The sequence below is a fragment of the Macaca nemestrina genome, chromosome 9 (assembly GCF_043159975.1).
Source record: "Macaca nemestrina isolate mMacNem1 chromosome 9, mMacNem.hap1, whole genome shotgun sequence".
Lineage (NCBI taxonomy): Eukaryota > Metazoa > Chordata > Mammalia > Primates > Cercopithecidae > Macaca > Macaca nemestrina.
In genome coordinates this window covers 7,175,977-7,196,375 of record NC_092133.1, presented here as the reverse complement: position 1 = coordinate 7,196,375, position 20,399 = coordinate 7,175,977, and the positions used below count along the sequence as shown (strand labels likewise).

Below are 20,399 nucleotides of genomic sequence, written 5' to 3'. Positions count from 1 at the left end.
CAATGTGACCTCCCCCGAAGGCCTCGGTGAGCTACTGACTCCAGCCTCAAAGCTATCACCACACCTAAGCCACATATCAGGGTCACGGTGACATTTCAGCAGAAGTGGAAGGAGGCTGGGTGGGACTGGGGCAAGCTGGCGAGCTCCGTGCTCCAGGGGTGGCTGCCTCTCAATTCAGCTGACAAAAGCACAGGTCTGGTGTTGCCAGATCTTCTCGTTTTTAAAGAGAAACTCTATGCTTGAATTTTTATGTGAAATCTTACAATTCTTTAATATTGTCAAGTAACTCAAAGTAAACGACAGAAACTCCTTGGGGCCAAAGACTTTTTGAGACGGACCTGGCCCTGGGGCCCCAGTTGGTGACTTCTTTGACATACGTTTGTCCTTACAGATGTGAAACTGCATGCTCATAGACCACGACTGTAAATATCACAGGAAAACAATCTGCTGCACTCTTTAGGTCCTACCAAGCCCAGCATTCCATGGGAGGTAGTTTCCCATCCCCAGCCTGTCAATCATCCACCTCTAGGACTTGGCCCATCCTCCCCTCCACAAGGCGCTCATGGGCCACTACCCCTGCTGGGGGCCATCATGTGAAATAACACCTGTAACTGTACAGTGCTATCCACAAAACTCACTCCAGAAAAATAAACCGTAAGACACATTCTCAAGCAAGAAAGCACATATGAGAGTTTTTTTTCCTTTCCACGGAAAGTTAACAGAATTTGTGACATTCGGCATCTCTGCTGTGTTGGTGGAGATTTTAGAAAGATTATGTTAAATGAATACAAAGAGGAAGATAGATTTAGAGGAAAGAAACTACGAAGCCACCAGGCAATGCTGCAGAATTGATTTTTCTTAAGTGAGGTGAGTGAATAAGTGCATAATTCATGGCCTGGGAGAGGTCCTCTGAAGTCGGTTCTTCCCTGATGGTGTAATGCCCCTGCCTTGCCCTGTCGATCCTGCCCATTTGTACCACCAAAACGGGTGGGGGGGACTTTGATTGCCTGGTGATTTTCAGTATTATGCCCCTTCGTATTGATTGACACCAGTAGGGTGACAAATGTTAAAGCCGATTCCTAGGCTAGATTTTCCCATCCTTGGTGTGGACAAAATGATTTTTGAACACCACTGTTGCTTTCAGAAGAGATAAATGCTGACCTATTATTTAAAAGATGTGGTGCAATGTTAGCCTGTGCCTGAAAATAAGCATCTTACAGCTCAGCCAAAGTCATGCAGGTCATGCGTAAGGCACCCCCCTCATCCCATGCCCTCCTAACACCCTTGTTCGATCTCTGTTTCCTAATCACACCCAGCCCTCCTCTGATCTCCCTCATCCTCTGGAGCCAGGTCTCTGACCCTGGGGACCCATGCGAAGGGAGGTGAAATTGAGTGTAGTAAAAATCTCCCATAAACTACAGTTCAGTCTACAAAATGTATAAGCCACTACTAGTTTTCCAATATCCTAACCCTTCTTGGTCAATGTGTCCCTGTAGCCTTAATTAATTCCTTGTTCTTCCCGTTTTATAATGTTAAGGAAGGCATCCTGACCTGCACTGCCTGGCCCAGTAAATGATATAAATCCTTTAGTTTTTTTAGTCACTAATTAAAAAAAAAAAAAAACCTTTAGAAGTATTCACTTATTCTTACCAACATGTGTTGGCTATTTCAGGCTTACTCTATCCATTGCCTACCATCCCAAGGTTGTTGCAGAATCTAGAGGTAGGAGCCTGTCATGTTTAAATGGAACTCTCTCCTTTTCTCTTTGGCAAACCCATTTACTGGAATTCCTGAAGGCAAGTATGAGAATGAGGTATCCTCACTGTACAGCACTTTTCTGAGCATATACCTCTTGTTTTCACACCATCAGCATGGAATGCCCCTGCCCGTCTTCTCTCCCAGTTAATCGGTTCTTAACTTTTAACAAGCCAGTTTAGATGTTGGAAGTCGGGGCGGTGGCTCTTCTTGGGGAGGGCAGTGACTTATTTCTTCCACTAAATACAACTAATGTTGTTCTGGATGCTATATATAAAATATATATAAGAGCTATCTATTGTGTATAAAACAAACATAACAAGACTCTTAAAGGTGGAGAGGAGGAAGACTAGCTATGGACCTCGAGACCCAAAAATGACGTGGTGATGAATTCCCCGGATTTTCTTTTGTCTCGTGCATCTCAGACTTGAAGCTGCAGGAACCAGCAACCTGAAAACATCAAGGCGCAAAGACAAAAAAACCCCAAGCAAAGCCTGCTCTCTAGGCTAAAACAAAAACCAAGACAGACACGACATAGCTAGACAGAAAACTTTTAGAAAAAACCACTCTACTCCAGCCAAACCCCACAGAATAAAACTGTACCCTCACGCCCACACGCCAGCAAAGGCCAGCATGCCTCCACATCTGTGAGGCTATAAAGAAGCACCCTAACCTAACTAGCAGGGTGGAGTCAGAGAAAGCCAGGCTGAGCGGGAGCCAGAATTCTCACCCCTGCCCGCCCCCAGGCTCAGCTCAGATCACTTGGGGAACCTAGACTGCCACCCCCACCCAGCAGTAAGGAGGTATCTCCTCCCCTCCTCACCGGGATGGTACCAGAGGAGGCCTTGTGGAGATTTTGGACTCTTACCACCCACCGGTGATAACAAGACCACCTCCACCATAGTTCAGGGGAAGCCACGTGGGAAGCAGTAAGGAGGCACTCTTAACCCCCCCTCCTACCCAGGGAGATGTCGGTGGAGGCTGAGTGGGGAGCAGAGCTCTTCTCACTGCCCAGCAGCAATGAGGATTTCTCCCCTCTTGGGCGTCAACTGAAGCCTAGTGAGAAACTGGACTTTTACCTCCACCTGGCAGTAACAGTGTGGCACTCCCAGGCATAGCAGTGTCAGAAAAAGCCAATTGAAATAGAAGATTTAATAAGATCCAGAGTTTTATAACAATAGTGTCCGGGTTTTGACTGAAAAATCATTCATCACTGCCAGGTGCGGTGGCTCACGCTTGTAATCCCAGCACTTTGGGAGGCCAAGGCGGGTGGATCACTTAATGTCAGGAGTTCCAAACCAGCCTGCCCAACATGGCAAAACTCCATCTCTACTAATACTACAAAAAATTAGCCAGGCATGGTTGTGCATACCTGTAATCCCAGCTACTCAGGAGGCTGAGGCACAGGAGGTGGAGGTTGCAGTGAGCCGAGATCGTGCCTCTGCACTCCAGCCTGTGCAACAGAGTGAGACTCCATCTCCAACCAACAAAAAAAGCAAAAATAACAAAAAGAAAATCATTCGTTCATCACAATAAGAACCAGAAACATCTTTAACTGAGTGAAAAAAAAGACAATAGATGCTGATACTGAGAGGACATATTGGAGTTATCTGAGAGAGATATTAAAGCAGCCATGATAAAAATGCTTCAACAAGCAATTATAAGCTCACTTGAAACAAATGAAATAAAAAAGCCTCATCAAATAAAACAGAAAATCTCACCAAAGAAATGGAAACTGTGAGAGGGTCAAATGAAAATATTAGAATTTTTAAAACTAATGAAACAAAAAGTTCAGTAAAGAAGCTCAGCAGAAGAATGGAAGGTACTTAGGAAAGAATCAGTGAGTTAGAAGACGAACAATTGAAATCACCCAAACTGAACAACAGAGAGAAAATAGCCTGGAAAAAAAAAAAAATTGAACAGAGCCTCGTTAAGAACCTGTGAGACTAAAAGATCTAACTGTATGTCAGTGGAGTCCCAGAGGAGAAGAGGGAAGGGTTACACTGAAAAAGTACTTGAGGAAATAATGGCTAAAAACTTTTGAAGTTTGAAGAGACCAAAACCTACAAATTTAAAAAGCTTAGTGAACACCAAATATGATAAACAGAAGAAAAAAAATCCACACCAAGACACATCACAATTAAACTCCTGAAAGCCAAAGGCAAACCTATATGTAGGTTTAACACAATTCCTATCAAAATCTCAAGATTTTTTGTAGATACAGACAAGACGCTTTAAAAATTTCTATTGAAATTCAACGTAACTAGAATAACAAAAATAATTTCATAAGAAAACAAGTGGGGCCGGGCACAGTGACTCATGCCTGTAATCCCAGAACTTTGGAATGCTGAGGCAGAAGAATAAGGGCCAGGAGGTTGAGACCAGCCTGGGAAACATAGCAAGACTCCATTTTGTTTTTTTTTTTTTTTTTTTTGACAAAGTCTCTCACTCTGTCACCAGGCCGGAGTGCAGTGGCACAATCTTGGCTCACTGCAATCTCCAGCTCCCAGGTTCAAGCGATTCTCCTGCCTCTACAGCCCCAGTAGCTGGGATTACAGGCACATACCACCACACCCAGCTAATTTTTGTATTTCAGTAGAGACGGGGTTTCACCAAGTTAGCCAGGATGGTCTCAATCTCCTGACCTCATGATCCACCCGCCTCAGCCTCCCAAAGTGCTGGGATTACAGGCATGAGCCACTGCCCCCGGCCATAAGACCCCATCTTTACTAATAAATAAATAAATAAATAAATAAATAAATAAATAATAAACAAAGTGGAAGAAAACATTCTACCTGATTGAAAAATTTATTATATAGCTTCTGTAATTAAGACTGTGGCGCCGGCAGAGGGACAGACCCAAATATTAATAGAATAGAACAGAAAATCCAGAAATAGATCCACATAAATAGGATCAAGTGATTTTTGACAAAGGTGTAAAAGCAATTCAATGGAGGAAAGCTAGCCTTTTCAGCAAATGGAAAGAAGTAGACACTCAAAGGCCAAACAATAATCCTTGACCTAAATCTCACATCTTATATAAAAATAACTCGAATGGGATGATAAACTTGAATGTAAAATTATAAATATTTTAGAGAAGAAAGATTAAGGGAAATCTTCGGAATCTAAGGCGAGGCAAAGAATTCTTAGACGTAACACAAATAGAATGATCCACAAAAGGAGAAGTTGACAAATTGTACTTAATCGAAGTGTAAAACTTTTGCTCTGTGAAAGACCTTGTTCAGAAGACGAAAAGACAAGTCACAGAGTGAGAGAAAATATTTGCAAGCCACATAGCTGACAAAGGACTACTATCTAGAATATTTGAAGAGTTCTCAAAATTCAACGGTAAGAAAAACAAACAGCCGCATTGGAAAATGGACAAAAGACATAAAGATACATTTCACTGAAGAGGAAACACAGATGGCAAATAAGCATATGAAAAGATGTCCAGCCTCATTAGCCATTAGGGAAATGCAAATTAATACCACAATGAGATACCACCACCACATACCTACCAGCATGGCTAGCATTAAAAAACAGTGACACCACCACATTCTGGCAAGGACACAGAAAAACAGGATTACTCTTACACTGCTGGTGAGAATGTAAAATGGTACAGCTGCTCTGGAAAATAATTTGGCAATTTCTTAAAGAACTGAATACGTAACTATTCTATGATTCAACAATTTCACTCACAGATACTTCTCCCAGAGAAATGAAGAGTTGTGCTCACACAAAAACGTGCATCTGAATGTTTATTACATCTTTATTCATAATAGCAAAAAAAAAAAATTAGGAACAACCCAGATGTCCTTCAGTGGACGAATGGCTAAGCAAACTGGTGCACCCATATGATGGGACACTCCACAAAAATAGACTAGTTATAGATGCAGCAACCTGAATGAACCTCCAAAGAATAACGCTGAGTGCAAAAAGACAATCCCAGAAGGATACATGCTGTATAATTCTATAAAGCATTCTTTTTTTTGAGACAGTCTCTCTCTGTTGCCCAGGCTGGAGTGCAGTGGCGCAGTCTCGGCCTCTGTAACCTCCGCCTCCCAGGTTCAAGCAATTCTCCTGCCTCAGCCTCCCAAGTAGCTGGGATTATGGGCACCTGCCACCATGCCTGGCTAATTTTTGTATTTTTTAGTAGAGAGACAGGGTTTTGCCATGTTGACCAGGCTGCTCTCGAACTCCTGACCTCAGGTGATCTGCCTGCCTCGGCCTCTGAAAGTGCTGGATTACAGGCGTCAGTCACCGCACCCGGCCCCTAGACAGCATTCTTGACAGGACAAAATTATAGAAAAGGAGGATAGACAAGTGGTTGCCAGAGGTTAGGAAGAGGGAGGTGCAGAAGGAAAGTGAGTGTGACTATAGAAAGTCAACAGGAGGGAACCGTGTAATCATGGAAATATTCCGTCTTGAGTGTATCAATGGCAGTATCCTTTGTGTAGTTTTTAAGATGTTGCCATTAGGAGGAAATAGAATGAAGGGCATATGAAATATTTCTGTATTCTTTCTAATTTTTTGGAGACAGGGTCTCACTCTGTTGCCCAGGTTGGAGTGCAGTGACATGATCTCAGCTCACTGCAACCTCCGCCTCATGGGTTCAAGCAATCCTCCCTTCTCAGCCTCCCTAGTAGCTGGGATTACCAGCATGCGCCACCATGCCCAGCTAATTTTTGTATTTTTAGTAGAAATGGGGGTTTCACTGTGTTGGTCAGGCTGTTCTTGAACTCTTGACCTCAGGTGATTCGCCTGCTCCAGCCTCCCAAAATTCTGGGATTACAGGTATGAGCTACTGCGCCTGACTTCTTTCTGTATTATTTCTTAAAACTGCACATGAACCTATAATTGTCACCATATTTTAAAAGTTTAAAAATAATTACGATGCCACTGCCTTTCTCTAAACTAGGATTAATCTGCCTCTCCTCTGTATTTTCTCCCTCTGAGGTTAACAGGGTGAGGAAAGAAAGGAGAGGGAAGAGAAAACAATAAATACAATGGTTGACTTAAGCCCAAACATATCAATCATTACATTAAATGTAAATGTTCTAAATACACAAATACTCCAAGGCAGAGCCAGCCTTAGAGCTGTTGGTCCTGGATTTAAGTCCTTGACTTTCACATCCAAGCTGTAAAACCTTCAAGAGGACATTCATCCCCTCTAAGCCTCAGTTTTCTAAGCAAGGGATAATTCAATCTACTTTGAAGGATTGTCTTGAGATTAGAGAGAACATTTGCAATAATGCACTGGCAAATAATAAATGCTTAGTAACTGGTAACTGTTTCTACCACTACCAACACCTCTGTGTGGACTTGGTCCACTCTGCCTGGTGCAATAATCGATGGAATATGAGCTCCTCCCCCACTAGACTGGAAAGTCCTTGAGCAATGTACTGGGTCCTATTAATTTGCTTTTCCCCAAGTATACTTTACAGTCTTTCATGCAGTAGATATCTCAGAAACATATGTCGGATTGAATTCCTGAATGGTTAAACATTATATGGGTGGGGGAAAAAATTTGAGGCAGAAAAACTGAAGATTAATAAAAAGAATGAAAACAACTCTGTCAAATGCAACCTACTGAATCTCAGCAGATCCAAGTAGCGTAAGATTCCTATGCCAGGTGCAATTACTCCATACTTATGTTTCAGACCACGGGCTGCATCTGAGCACATTTTATAGATTGCCTCAAAGAAAAAGGCACAGAAGAGAAACCAGTGGTTTGCAGGATTAAATCAAAAATCAGTTTCCTTATTGATAAGGGCCATGTACACTTGCTGAACATAATCTCCAAAAGGCCTGCAGAATAATGAAGTAGCAGCTACGTGCCAGTTTCTTGGTAAAACCACGAAAAGCATAGCCTACAACTGAATTCATCTGCTAGAACAAGATAGGACCCGCTGCCTTTCCAGGGCATTTCAAGTTACTCCTCCCATTTTCCAGTTTTTGGAGATAAAGCAGGAAGTACTGTAGAATGGTTAAGAAACTAGGATACTGTCTAGGGTTAGTACCTAGAAGAACCAGGTTGTCAAAGTGCCAGTAGGGGTGGAGAAGCTTGGGATAAGAAGTGATTGGTAAAGTTCAGGTAATTTTTTTTTTTTTTTTTTAATTTTTTTTTGAGACAGAGTCTCGCTCTGTCGCCCAGGCTGGAGTGCAGTGGCCGGATCTCAGCTCACTGCAAGCTCCGCCTCCCGCCATTCTCCTGCCTCAGCCTCCCGAGTAGCTGGGACTACAGGCGCTGCCACCTCGCCCGGCTAGTTTTTTGTATTTTTTAGTAGAGACGGGGTTTCACTGTGTTAGCCAGGATGGTCTCGATCTCCTGACCTCGTGATCCGCCCGTCTCGGCCTCCCAAAGAAGTTCAGGTAATCTTTAATTGATAGAGCTCCAGGGTCATCAGTGTGAAAAAGCCTCTACAAAAGATTCTTCTTTGAATGTCAGTTTCTTGAGGGCAGGGGTCCTCATCTGTTTAGTTCACTGCCATTTTTCCCGTACATGGAACCACATAGTATACACTCAATAAATATTTGTTGAAGGAATGAACAGAACAGTTTGCCTTTGTTATCTTTAAGTGCTTCAGGGTACTGATTGTAGCACTAATTGTAGCAGTAAACTGTAGCACAAATTTGCATTTGTCTTAGTTAAATCCAGTCGCAGAACAGAAGTCCCCACACTGGTCGAGAACCTCCCTCCACAAGACCTGAGGAAACACAGCTGCAATGGAAATGGGCATTCAAGAGAGGCCTCCTGCCAAACAGAGAAGAAGTGGACAGGTTGTCCATCATCCAGGCGTTCTTGCTGCAAAGACCAGACTGAGCCCTGCCAGGAGATGCTGTCTTATAAAGGACACTCACCCAAGATGCTATGCCATCCCACCACCTGCAGCCCTGCACACCTGCAGTGTGGCTCAGTGGGCATTCCTTTCCCACTTTGCCATATAATTTACCCAGCAGAAAGGAAATGCTGCAGCAGGACCTGCGCACATATGCGCAAAGGCGGAGGATGAAGTAGCAAGACCTTGAGCTCTTGCTGCATGGCAGGATAAATTACATCATGAGCCTCAGTTTTCTCACATGTATATTGGGAATAAAACCAATATTTATATCTTAGGGTTATGAGAATTAATGAATGGAAAACATGGAAAACACTCAGAATGCCACTGCAATACACTTGGAGGAAGAAAATATTTTCAACAAATCGTTCTGGGTCTATTAGACATCTGCTGGGGGAAAATAATGAATCTCAACCCCTGCTTCCCATCATAAACACAAATCACTTCCACATAAATAATAGACCTAACTAAGAAAGGTCAAACCAAAATGCTTCTAAAAGAAAACATAGGAGAATATCTTCATGATCTTGGGACAAAGATTTCTTTAAAAGGATACAGAAAAGTTCTGATTTTAAAAGAAAAAATGATAAATCATACTTAAGAAAAATCAAGAACTTATATTCATCAAAAGAAACCATTAAGAGAATGAAAAATCAAGCCATAGATGGAGAAAGGATATTTACAATACATATATCTTATGTTCTATTACGAACTCCCACAAATCAATAAGAAAAAGATAGAAAACACAATTTTAAAACTAGGCACAGGACTTAAAAAGGCACTTCATAAGAGAGGATATCTAGTGACAAATAATGATATGAATAGGCGCTCAACACCTATTAATCACCAAAATACAGTCTTGTACCACATAATGACATTTCAGTTAATGACAGACCACATATATGATGATGGTCTCATAAGATCATAATGATGCTGAAAAATTCCTATTACCTAGTGATGTCACAGACATCATAACATCATAGCACAATGCATTATTACCTTTTCTATGTATAGATAAGTTTAGATACATGAATTCTTACCCGGGTGTTACAACTGCCTATAGTATTCAATACAGTCATGCCGTACAGGTTTGTGACTTAGGAGCAATAGGCTATATCATCTAGCCAAGGTGTGTTATAGGCTATGCCATCTAGGTTTCTGTACATAAACTCTACGGTGGTTCTGCAGTGATGAAATCACCTAACGACACATTTCTCAGAACATATCTCCATTGTTAGGTGATGCATGGCTGTAACACAGAGGAAAAGCTCAAATTAAAATGTTTGACAATATCAAGTTTTAGAGAGGATGTAGAAAAACCACAACGCCCATACATTGCTAGTGTGAAGCTAAAGTGATACAGCCACTTTGGAAAACTGCTGAATCTTACTCTCAAAGATAAAAAAACCCTATACCTAGCTTCTAATGTAGCCATTCTACTTATAGATATATATGCAAGGGAAACGGATTAACGTGTCCACAGAAGACACACACACAAGAATATTTGTGGCAGCTTTGTTCATAACCGTCACACATGGAAATAACCCAAATGTGGAACAGATAGTGACATATTAATGCAATGGAATATTATGCAGCTATGAAAAAGAATACTTGGCATAGAAACACACTAGAACATGGATGAATCTGAGACATAATGTCAAGCAAAAGAAGCCAGATCCCGGACCATGTATTACATGACCATTTCCATCAAGTTCAAGGGGCAAAAGTAATCAATTGCAGTAGAAGTCAGAATAGTGCTTACCTTGGTGAGGCAGCTGGAGGTAGTAGTTATGGATGAGGAAAGCCTTCGGAATTCAGAAGGTAGGAGCCTTCTGAATTACTGGATATATTCTATTTTGATTTGGGTGGTAATTATAGAAGTATATACATTTGTAAAATGTATCAAGCTATAAGCCACATTTGTGTATTTCGCCACACATATGTGCTATCTCATTAAACATAACGAAAATCCACTAAGCATGGTGCAGAGTGCATAGCAATCACTCAAAAAGTTAGCACTCTACTGTTTTTGTTAATTTTACTATCACAGTGATAGATTCCTCTTCAACTCCATTCCCTGCTACCAACTTTCTCTGGAAACACTGCAGAGGCAGTACAATATTTTTAAAGCTAAAAATGACTTCTGCTTTTTTTCTTTGGTCTCAGGAAATGTGTATGAAAGTCAAAGATGCTTTTATTCAAAATGACTACTCCTGCTGATTATTCTTGGGCAAGATAGCAAAATGTACAGCACAATCAAGCCAGCATCAAAACAGAGAAGGAAAGAAACGCAGAGAAGACAGCTGATCATCAGGTGCGTCGAGCAACCTGGGCATTGCAGAAGCACTTGCTGCTCGCTTTAATCTCACGGCACTCACCTTCCTCAGGAGTCTTTTAAAATCCTGGAAAATATCCCCTGAATTTCCCTTGTATTCAGGGAAGACAATGTGATTGCGGTCCACACAAAAGGAGTAACTTCTCCAGAGATGTGGCGTCTGCACCTGATCAGCAGGACCCCCCCTTACAATCAGCAAGTTCAATAAGGAAGGTGGGGTGGTGATATGGTTGGCCCCACCTGACTTACCAGCATTTCATTCCTTACTAATTCACAACTTGACTTTGGGATAACCTTGAATGTATGGGTCAAATGGATGGGGCTTTGGTGGCAGAGGGGTGAGGAGTAGGAAATGAAAAAAAAAAAAAAATAGAGCAGTATCCAAGTACTAGCTCCTGGATACAAAAGAAATGGAAAGAGATTGATATATTAATTTATATGTCTCATCATACACTGTTTAAGCCAATCAGGCCGAGCAAGGTGACTCATGCCTGTATTCCCAACACTTTGGGAGGCCAAGGCAGGTGCAATCTCTTGAGGTCAGGAGTTTGAGACTAGCCTGGCCAACATGGTGAAACCCTGTGTCTACCAAAAAAAATACAAAAATTAGCTGGGAATGGTGGCATGTGCCTGTAATCCCAGCTACTCAGGAGGCTGAGGCAGGAGAATCGCTTGAACCCGGGAGGTGGAGGTTGCAGTGAGCCGAGATCACACCACTGCACTCTAGCCTGGGCAACAGAGGGAGACTCTATCTCAGTAAATAAATAAATAAACAAACAAACAAACAAAAATTAAATAAATAAAAAAGCTATTCGAATCCTCCAAATTTACACCTGGGTCAATGCAAGTGGAGTCAGCATCAGATAGAAATGCTGATAGAAGTTGGCAGATGGAAGTCCCTCTCTCCACATGAATGGTTAGTCAGAAGTTGCTTCTTCATAGAAATAGAAATGACGCCAGAGTCCATTTCACACTTTAACCTGCCATAAATCTCCTAAAATAAAATGATACAATTTTGGTGAACACCTGTGAATTTGTGACATGAGTTGACCTCACATTAACCAAAATTGGTGAAAAACGTCTGGCCTAGCCTGCATCAGATCACAAATGAGTCTCCACTTTCTGATAGTATCAAAACTAGCTGGTGGTCTGGCATGTGGTCAAGTTACGCCAATGTGAAGACCAAAATGGCCGGGGTTGAGTGCTGGGTCCTGTAACGATAATTTCAGGCCCTCTATCAAGACAAAGAAATGGTGTCTAAATCAGGATATGCACAATCGCAAAATGTCAACAGCGAGTACTACAGACGGACAAGGATGCAAGAAGCGAGGATGGGAGAACTGAGTGGGGACTCTGCAAAGGGCGCTCCCTTCTCCCTTCATGTTTAAATAGAACACAGTCGGTTTCTCCCTGTGCTTATCAAACCCAGATATTTTCAGATGCTGTTCTAGCTGCAAACTCATGAAATGATCCTTGAAATTATATTACCAAGAGAAATTTTCCTTCATTGCTTATTTTGATATAATTTCAATAAATGTATGGTATATGAAATTATTTCTTCATTTCCTCCTGGTTCTGAAAATGAAATTCAATTTATGAACCAGCCTGTGGAATTCCAGCAGAGTGCAATACACCAGCAGCATATTGTTGGCTGTGGGACCAGGTCCCCGCGGGAGAACAAACCACCCTTTAAGGGACAAGGTGATGTTCAAGTTCATTTCTTGAGGGTTAATTCATGACCTTGGATTCTTAATCCATAGCAGCCACCCAGACACCCTATTTCTCTGATGTGTTTTGTGGTCTCTGAAAAGAAGAGGCAGGAAAGAGTTCCTGTAGACATCATGAAGGTCAAACACCGTGAACAGAGGTGTGTACTCCAAGCTGTGACCTGTGGGGAAGGCAGAAACCCGGAGCCTGAGGGGCAGGCAGTGCTGTGGGGTTTCTCCCTGAAGGCTCTGGATAAGAGGGGAGAAGAAAGTTGTTTCTATTAGGTTGGTGCAAAAGTAATCGTGGTTTTTGCAATTAATCAATTTTTAAAAAATGGCAAAAACCACAATTACTTTTGCACCAACCTCATAGGAAATATGTTACAATGATGGTCTCAGGTGATGAGTCTCTGATGACTTTTTTAAAGTCATGAAATAGTCAAGACATATGGATGTATAATAAATAACAGATTGTCCATACTCACCATTCAGATTAAGAAATAAATGTGGCCAGGCACGGTGGCTCACGCCTGTAATCCCAGCACTTTGGGAGGCCAAGGCTGGTGTATCACGAGGTCAGGAGATCTAGACCATCCTGGCTAACATGGTGAAACCCCGTTTCTACTAAAAATACAAAAAATTATTTGCGTGTGGTGGCGGGCACCTGTAGTCCCAGCTACTCAGGAGGCTGAGGTAGGAGAACGGCATGAACCTGGGAGGCGGAGCTTGCAGTGAGCCGAGATAGCGCCACTGCGCTCCAGCCTGGGCAACAGAGCGAGACTCCATCTCAAAAAAAAAAAAAAAGTTACCAAAAGTCCCCTATACCTTTCCCCCATAACATCCCCTCCTCAGGTAAACACTGCCGGGATTTGAGGTCTGTCCTTTCCTCGGTGTGCTTTGATACACATACACAATTTCTTTAGCAATCTGTGACATGGTTTTCATGTTGCGAAACATTTACAAATAATACTGTACTGTTCATACCCTGCTGGAATTCTCTCCTTCTGCTCAATATTTTAAATGAGATTCACCCAGGTTAACACTTGTAGCTCTAATAAGTTCCTTTGCACTCCTGTGTAATGTGAGTAGTCCTCTTCTTTCTGCTCCTTTTTGTTTTCCACTTTCCAAATTGCCTCCATGGAGCTGGTGTTACTTTGACCATCAGGTGAGTGGGGCGAGGGAGAAACATCTTCCACATGCCTTCTCCCTACTCCTCCTACATTCTCATTCTTGGGGAGTGACGGTGTTGAGTCAGGAACCTGGAAGCATTCGCCAGTCCCCACTCCTCTCCCAGCCAATGATGCAGTCCTGCTGGCAGCCCCTCCTAATGCCCCGCAGACTCTGCAATATCCTCTTCACTCTCCAGGCCTCACAGCAGGGGAACACCTTTCTTGCCTATATTGTGGTGCTGTACTTGCCCAGCCTTCTTTTGGTCTTGCCTTAGTCCAAGCTCACCTTCATTCATCCCAACTACTAATATCCCAGGCCAGGTTACCATTATCTCATACTTCTATGACTTTGCCAGCTTCATTACTAGTGAAACTAGATCAGCCTCCAGCCTCATTGCCAGAGGATTTTCTTAAAACAGAAACTTGTACCTGATCAAATCCCCTCCCCTCCACTTTAGAAATCCTTCAGTGACTTCTCATTGTCTTCAGGATGAAATCCAAACCCCAAAGCATGACATACAAGACTCTCCTTGTGATCTGATCCCACCTGGCCAGCCTCATCTCCTAAGACCTCAGCACTAACAAGCTGCTGAAATTCTGCAGGCTGGCTGTGCACTCCCTCACCTTGCACATGGTTTCCTCTGCGTGTGCTCGCTCTGCCTTTCCTTGCCTGGACAATGTTAGCCACGGGTCCTTCAAGACACAGCTGAGCTGAGCTGAGCAGCCTTGGGAGGCCTTTCTTGAGCCTCTACCCATCTGAGTGGGGCTCCCTGCTCTGCGGCCCTCAGCATCCCTTGCGTTTGTGGCTCCCATGTCAAACTCACACTGTTGGAACACTTCTATGCTACTGCTATGGATTAAGAATCTAAGGTCACAAATTAACCCACTAGAAATGCGTCTCTTTTCTTCCCCACCCAGAGTTGGGCTCCCAGAGAGCAAGGGCCATGCCTTGTACTTTGGATCCCCAGGGCCCAGCTCAGTGCCCACTCTTGGCAGTGCTGGGTAAATACTAGATGGACTGAATCAGGCTGCCTGGGGGAATCTGAGGGCCACACGCCATTAGAAATGCTAAAGGGCAATGATCTCATTACTGGAATGATTGAGAAGCCAGTATCCTGAATGTGGCTTTCCCACATCACTGAGGTTCATCTCTTTGTGCCAAAAATACTTGTATGTAGTAATTTATAGAGAACATTTTCTAAAACCATTCTATGCCAGCTGATATTTGGCCAATATTCTCCTATATACCTGGATGTGTTGTTTACAACCACATTTATCCTCATCGGCCAATGACTATGCCCTGTAGTTGTTAAACATTTTCAATGTCACTCCTTATTCTTTGTTTCCTTAAATTTTTAAATCAACAAAAATGTTTCCAACATTTCCATGTTTCCATGCATGCTCTGTTATAAGGAGCACCCATTCTTAACGCAGTAAAATCCAGACAAGGGTTTCTCCTTACATCAACGGGCCCCATATGGCTCTGCTTTTATATGGACACCTGATATCCCTTCTGTCAATAACATTTGCTCTCATCTGTCATTTCTCAGTTGACAAGGGCAAGTCCTGTGTTTGCAGCAGTGAATATCTCTTGCAGTGATATTCAGAATTGTCACTAAGAGCAGGACTGAAGGCAGCCAGGAAAAGCCACCTGCCTCAGGGAGGCTACAGATCCATGCATCCCCACCAACCCCTGACCCTCCTTCCTCTCCTTCTACCTGCTGCCTCCGCCTGGTTGCTCCAGGTCAGTGCTGGTGGAATTGATCTGAAGATGGGTACCAGAGAAGTTGGATTATCTCTGCCATCTCTAAGCAGAAGCCTAATCATTTAAAAAACCAAGCAAGAAACCAGCCAACCAAGAAACCTCACCTTGTTCTTACATGATAAGAACCGGCCAAGTCAGGATATTTTATATAACAGCTTAATTCAGAGGGTCTCCTTCAGCAAGCAAGTCAGGAATATTTTTTCCTAGTGTTTACTAACAGCTCCTAGTCATGCTCAAAATACTTGCTGGAAATTCTACTGAAATTAGACCCTCAAGAGTTTCAGAGAAAATACAGCATTACATTATAAATGATAAATAATGTGAAATTAGACACTGCGGAGAACTGCATATTTGGCCGTTTCAAGTTCTAGGCCTTTTTCCTTTCTTCTCATAAGAGCCAGCTTATGTGGAGTTAGGCTGCCTGAAGGTTGTACATTTTCAGTTTATAATATCTGCTCTTAACAATAAATATCATATTTCTATACAACCGCTCCATTGTTCCCCCCAACAAATCTCGCTAGACAGTTCCCATTGGCCAGCAAGAATTACTTTCAGAAGGAAATAATCTCCGCAACCTCAATGATTTGTAAGTGGGTAAGACTCAGCCTAAGAGGAAAACACACCAGTGATCGGAGGCTTCATTTTTAATTTCAGCATTCACTTGCAATAGGAGAAAACCAAATTAATTTTCCACTTTACTTCATTGGCAAACTATTTCTCACTTTGCTGAAGGTTTGAGGCATGGTGATAAATGGTGAATAATAAGCTGCTGATGCACACAGTCAATGGTTGGAGGCTCTGAGTCTTCATCTTAATGGGCAGTCCCGTCCTGCTGCCAGGAAGCCTCGTCACTGTGTCCAGTCCTGACTCACAATGGGCTTCAGGGCCATTGAAGGGCATAGGTCTCAAACCAGAGTGACCCCATGGGCATCATCGAAAACGTAACTCTACTAAGAGACCCCCAGCACAGTGCTTCTTTAGTGATGGCAGAGGAACCAAAGCCATCCCCATGGAGATACCTGCTCTTCTGTGCTACAGGTCAGCAAACGTCTTCTGAAAGGGCCAGAGAGTCAATATCACAGGTTTTGCAGGCCATGCCATCTCTGTTGTTGCTACTCAACTCTGCACCATGGCATGAGACCTTCCCTGGACAATATGTCAACCAATGGGCGTGGATGCATTCCAATAGAATTTCATTTCTGGACATTGAAATGTGGATTTTGTATAATTCTTGCATGTCATAAAAGATTATGCTTCTTTTAATCCATTTTAAAATGTAGAAAACATTCTTAGCTCAGAGGTCTTACAGAAACGGGTAACCCGATCTTCTCGGATAGTATCTATCACCCTACAAAGCCTGTGTTGGGAGTGCATCCCTCTAGCTGTTTGGATGAAACCAAACTCTCACAGGTAATTTAAGACACAAGCACGATGCATCCTTCCACTTCCCGTCACTGGTTTTTACCACCTGCTCTGGAAGAGGAGGTCAGAGTGGACAAACAATTGAGTCCCCATGTGTAGTCAGAGGCACCACAACAGCTGGAAAAAAAAATCAGAGTCTGGAAGAAAGAATATTTAAAAAGTACACCAAGAATATAATTCATAGCCTGCCGCTGTTTCCGAAGTGTGGGCCCTCAACCTCTAATTAATCATAATGGCACTGCTGACTGCTTCTGCTCTTGGTATCATGATGAAAATTCACCACACATTTCATTCAAGCACACGTGAGGCTTGAATACCTTAGAAGAGAGTGATTCCATGGAGATGAAATTGCAAAGCGGCAAGCTGGCTGAAATTCTGCAGCTCACGGAGGAGAGTGTGGGTGTGAAATTGTAGGCAATTACATTTTATCACTGCTACACAAGTTTCTGCTGAATTCATTAAAATTTGCTCCCAGAATCGGGTTGAAGGACTGTGGAATTTCGGTGGTCCCAATGACAAAAATGAAAGCAGATTTTCACTCTCCCTGCTACAGGAGCCACAGAATATCCACAGTGCAATGAGACTTGGATGTGACTGAGAAATGTCATCTCCCGGAACTGCAGCTGCAAATTAAACAAGGGGACTCTCTCACAGAAACAATGACTGCATTCCAAGCAGAGAGAATCAGGGAACAGAGAGGACAGGCAAACAGTGGGCAGATGCGTGCCTGACACAGAGGGAGCAGGCCCCTCTCCCTGGGCCCGGGGCGGCCTGCTGAGCACCCGTCAACACCTCCAGATAGGAGCGCAGGGAGAGAGGAGAGGTGTAAGTTTGGAAGTTAAGTGAGAAAGAACTCCCACTGAGAGATGAATTAGAGACATAAAAGCTGTGACCAGGAAGGTCTTCCTAATTAGAAAACTGAGGAAAGATCTTGGGCCGGACATGAAGCGTTCATTCCGGCTTCCGCACCTCACCTGGGTGCCGCCCTGCCACTGAAGTGCTGACTGCCTTCTCTCCCCTCTGCCCCAGCGGGGACAGGCTGCCCAGAGGACACTGCAGGCCCAGCAGCTTCCTGCCGGCGTTAGTTTATCCAGAACCTCTATGAGCATGGCCCAGAGGGTCCCTGATGGAGGGAGAAGGCAGCCCTCATCTCATTGCTGCATACCCCTGCTAACATCTGCCAACTTCCCACATCCAATCGGATTTGCCTAGCCACCCCCTGCGCTCCCTTAGACTGCACGGAAGCCGAGTCCAAAGGCTGGGCCTCTGCCTAGAGTGGACATCCACAAGCAATGCTCTGCATTGTTCCCCCACCAACACCGAAGCAACGGGGCCTGCTAACCACACAGGCCATGAGACATTCCTCTTAACAGAATCCCTCGTTCCTGCAGATAGCATGAGACAGAACCGTCCCAGACAAGCCAGATGGAAATCCGGGATCCGTTAATTGCTACCTGTGGCACCCTGGGTGGCCCAAGCGACCTTGCTGATATGCAGATTGTCCCGCCTGTCCAACAGGCACAAGGCAATCTGCAGATGCTCAATGAGCGGCTCCTCCCCCTTCCCCGGGATAGGACTATTCTGGATTCTGAAGGCACAATCATTTTTAATGGGCACCAATTGTGTGGTTACAGACACTTCTTCTATAGCCTGCTGCTAAGAGGCCTATAACCCACCTGACAGTCAGCAACATCCAGGGAGCACAGCCTGCCAGAGCTCCCCAACCAGGACAGTAAAACCATCAGGCGTGCCCCTTCTTTCACAATGTACCAAATGCACATAACCGCATCTGCCAACTGGAGGCTGCACTCGCACACAGTGCAGAGACCAAGATTCCCAGGGGCAGGGAGTCCGAACTCACTTCTCCCGGCCACCGGCAGTGGCGTGCTGCCACCCGCTCTCATGGGCTGGGAGGAGGCAGCCACGTACAATGCTTTCCACAGCTGTGCAGTGACGTCACACACGCCCGTGATGTCACATTGACAACTTGAAATCAGCCACAGGGGGAGTGTTTATACCACAGAAAGCGGCAAATGCTACAACTCAGGGCAAAATTCCCCACCCCCAGCCCAGCTGGTTGTTGTCAAAACTGACCAGCACATGCTGGGCATGTCCACTCAACCGCCATGGGCCGCGGGAGGGGAGTTCATTGGCAATGCAGTAGCGTGAGGCCAAAGAGGGGCCACTCGTCCGACGCACGCCTGCCACCCCCACCCTCACACTGCGTCTGGCCTGTGACAGAATGGGCCTTGAGACCCCAGCTTTTACCCCCAAGGTGCAGTGAAATAGATCCTGGGCAGCCCAGGCCAAGACCTGCCTTAGCTTGATCGGGGTTTAACCAGAGCTGTAAATGGCCACATGCAAAGCTCCTGTGCTCACTGGGGGTGCAGCATGGGAAAGAAGGGCTGTGACCTCTGGAGCCTGTTTTTCTATCTATAGTAAAAGGACAGTCACAGTCACATCCTTAGAGGGTTGGTGTGAGGATTCAATGGGACTATTTGTGTGAAAATGTGTGGACCAGCTGGTGGCCGTGAGCCCAGTCCACACTGATGGCTGTGATAGAGGTGACGGTGATGAGCAAATATCCTGTCTGCCTGCTCAGCGGAGGAATCTGTGAGCACTAAACATAGGAACACAGCCCGTGGCATCCTGCCTCCAGAGTTTGCTCATTTGCTCCCTGTGAAACTATTCGGTCCTGAGGCCAGAGGAATCAGCGGCAGCAGCTGACGGACATCCTGCACTCATTAACCGACACCCACCGAGGATCAGCCGCAGCGGTGCTGCCTTCAAGTGGCTCACAGACCTGTGCAGGGCCAGACGAGTAAAGGCCATGACCACAGAAGCTGAGAACAGACATTCTCAACCTCAGCACTGCTGACCCCTGGGGCCAGAGCAGTCTCTGCATGAGGGCTGTCCTGTGCCTTGTGGGAAGTTAGTAGCATCCCTGGTCTCTACCCACTGGATGCCAGTAGTCCCCATCCCACCCCAGTTGTGAAAACCACAAATGTCTCCAGACATTGCAAATGGCTCTCACTTGCTATCTGTGTGCTTGGGGAGACACGGACCAGGAACAGGGCTCTAGACCACAGGCCCTGGAGATCTGGAGGGTCGGAAGAAATCCGGAAAGCCTACGCCAAAGCGTCAGCAGCAACTTTCCTCTCCACGCTGAGCATTTGAGTCTCTGTGGGCTTCGTAACCATCCAGATGAACATCAAGAATGGAGACCCAGCCCACCAGGTTGTGGTGAGCAGAGAAGAGGGCTAGAAGTGGTGACTCTAACCTGGCTCCCAAAGGCAGCACCAGCAAAGTCCCACTGTGGGTGCCATCCTCCTGCCATCGCAAACACAAACCAACAGCCAAGCCTGCACACTTTCAAGGAACGAACAGCCTGGCTCTCAGAGAAGGCCA

General features: G+C 44.5%; 1 protein-coding gene and 1 long non-coding RNA gene across 8 annotated transcripts in view; both read right to left on the bottom strand.

Annotated features, from left to right (window-relative positions):
* The window catches only part of C9H10orf90 (chromosome 9 C10orf90 homolog), a 238,172-nt gene that overhangs the window by 109,743 nt on the left and 108,030 nt on the right, over positions 1-20,399 (bottom strand). For 2 of the 7 annotated variants that reach the window (XM_011722521.3, XM_011722538.3), the window contains exon 1: positions 18,668-18,865. The exons of 4 other annotated variants lie outside the window; for them this stretch is intronic. The gene's annotated coding sequence lies outside the window, so the exon portion shown is untranslated. Of the gene's footprint in view, positions 1-18,667; positions 18,866-20,399 lie in introns of those variants that run through there. One more of the 7 variants, XM_011722556.3, reaches the window with a different exon arrangement.
* Positions 4,165-18,917, bottom strand: LOC139356161 (uncharacterized). The gene is made up of 2 exons (XR_011607577.1): positions 18,853-18,917; positions 4,165-17,108 (listed from the first exon to the last, which is right to left on the bottom strand). It is a non-coding gene; the product is annotated as an uncharacterized lncRNA (long non-coding RNA).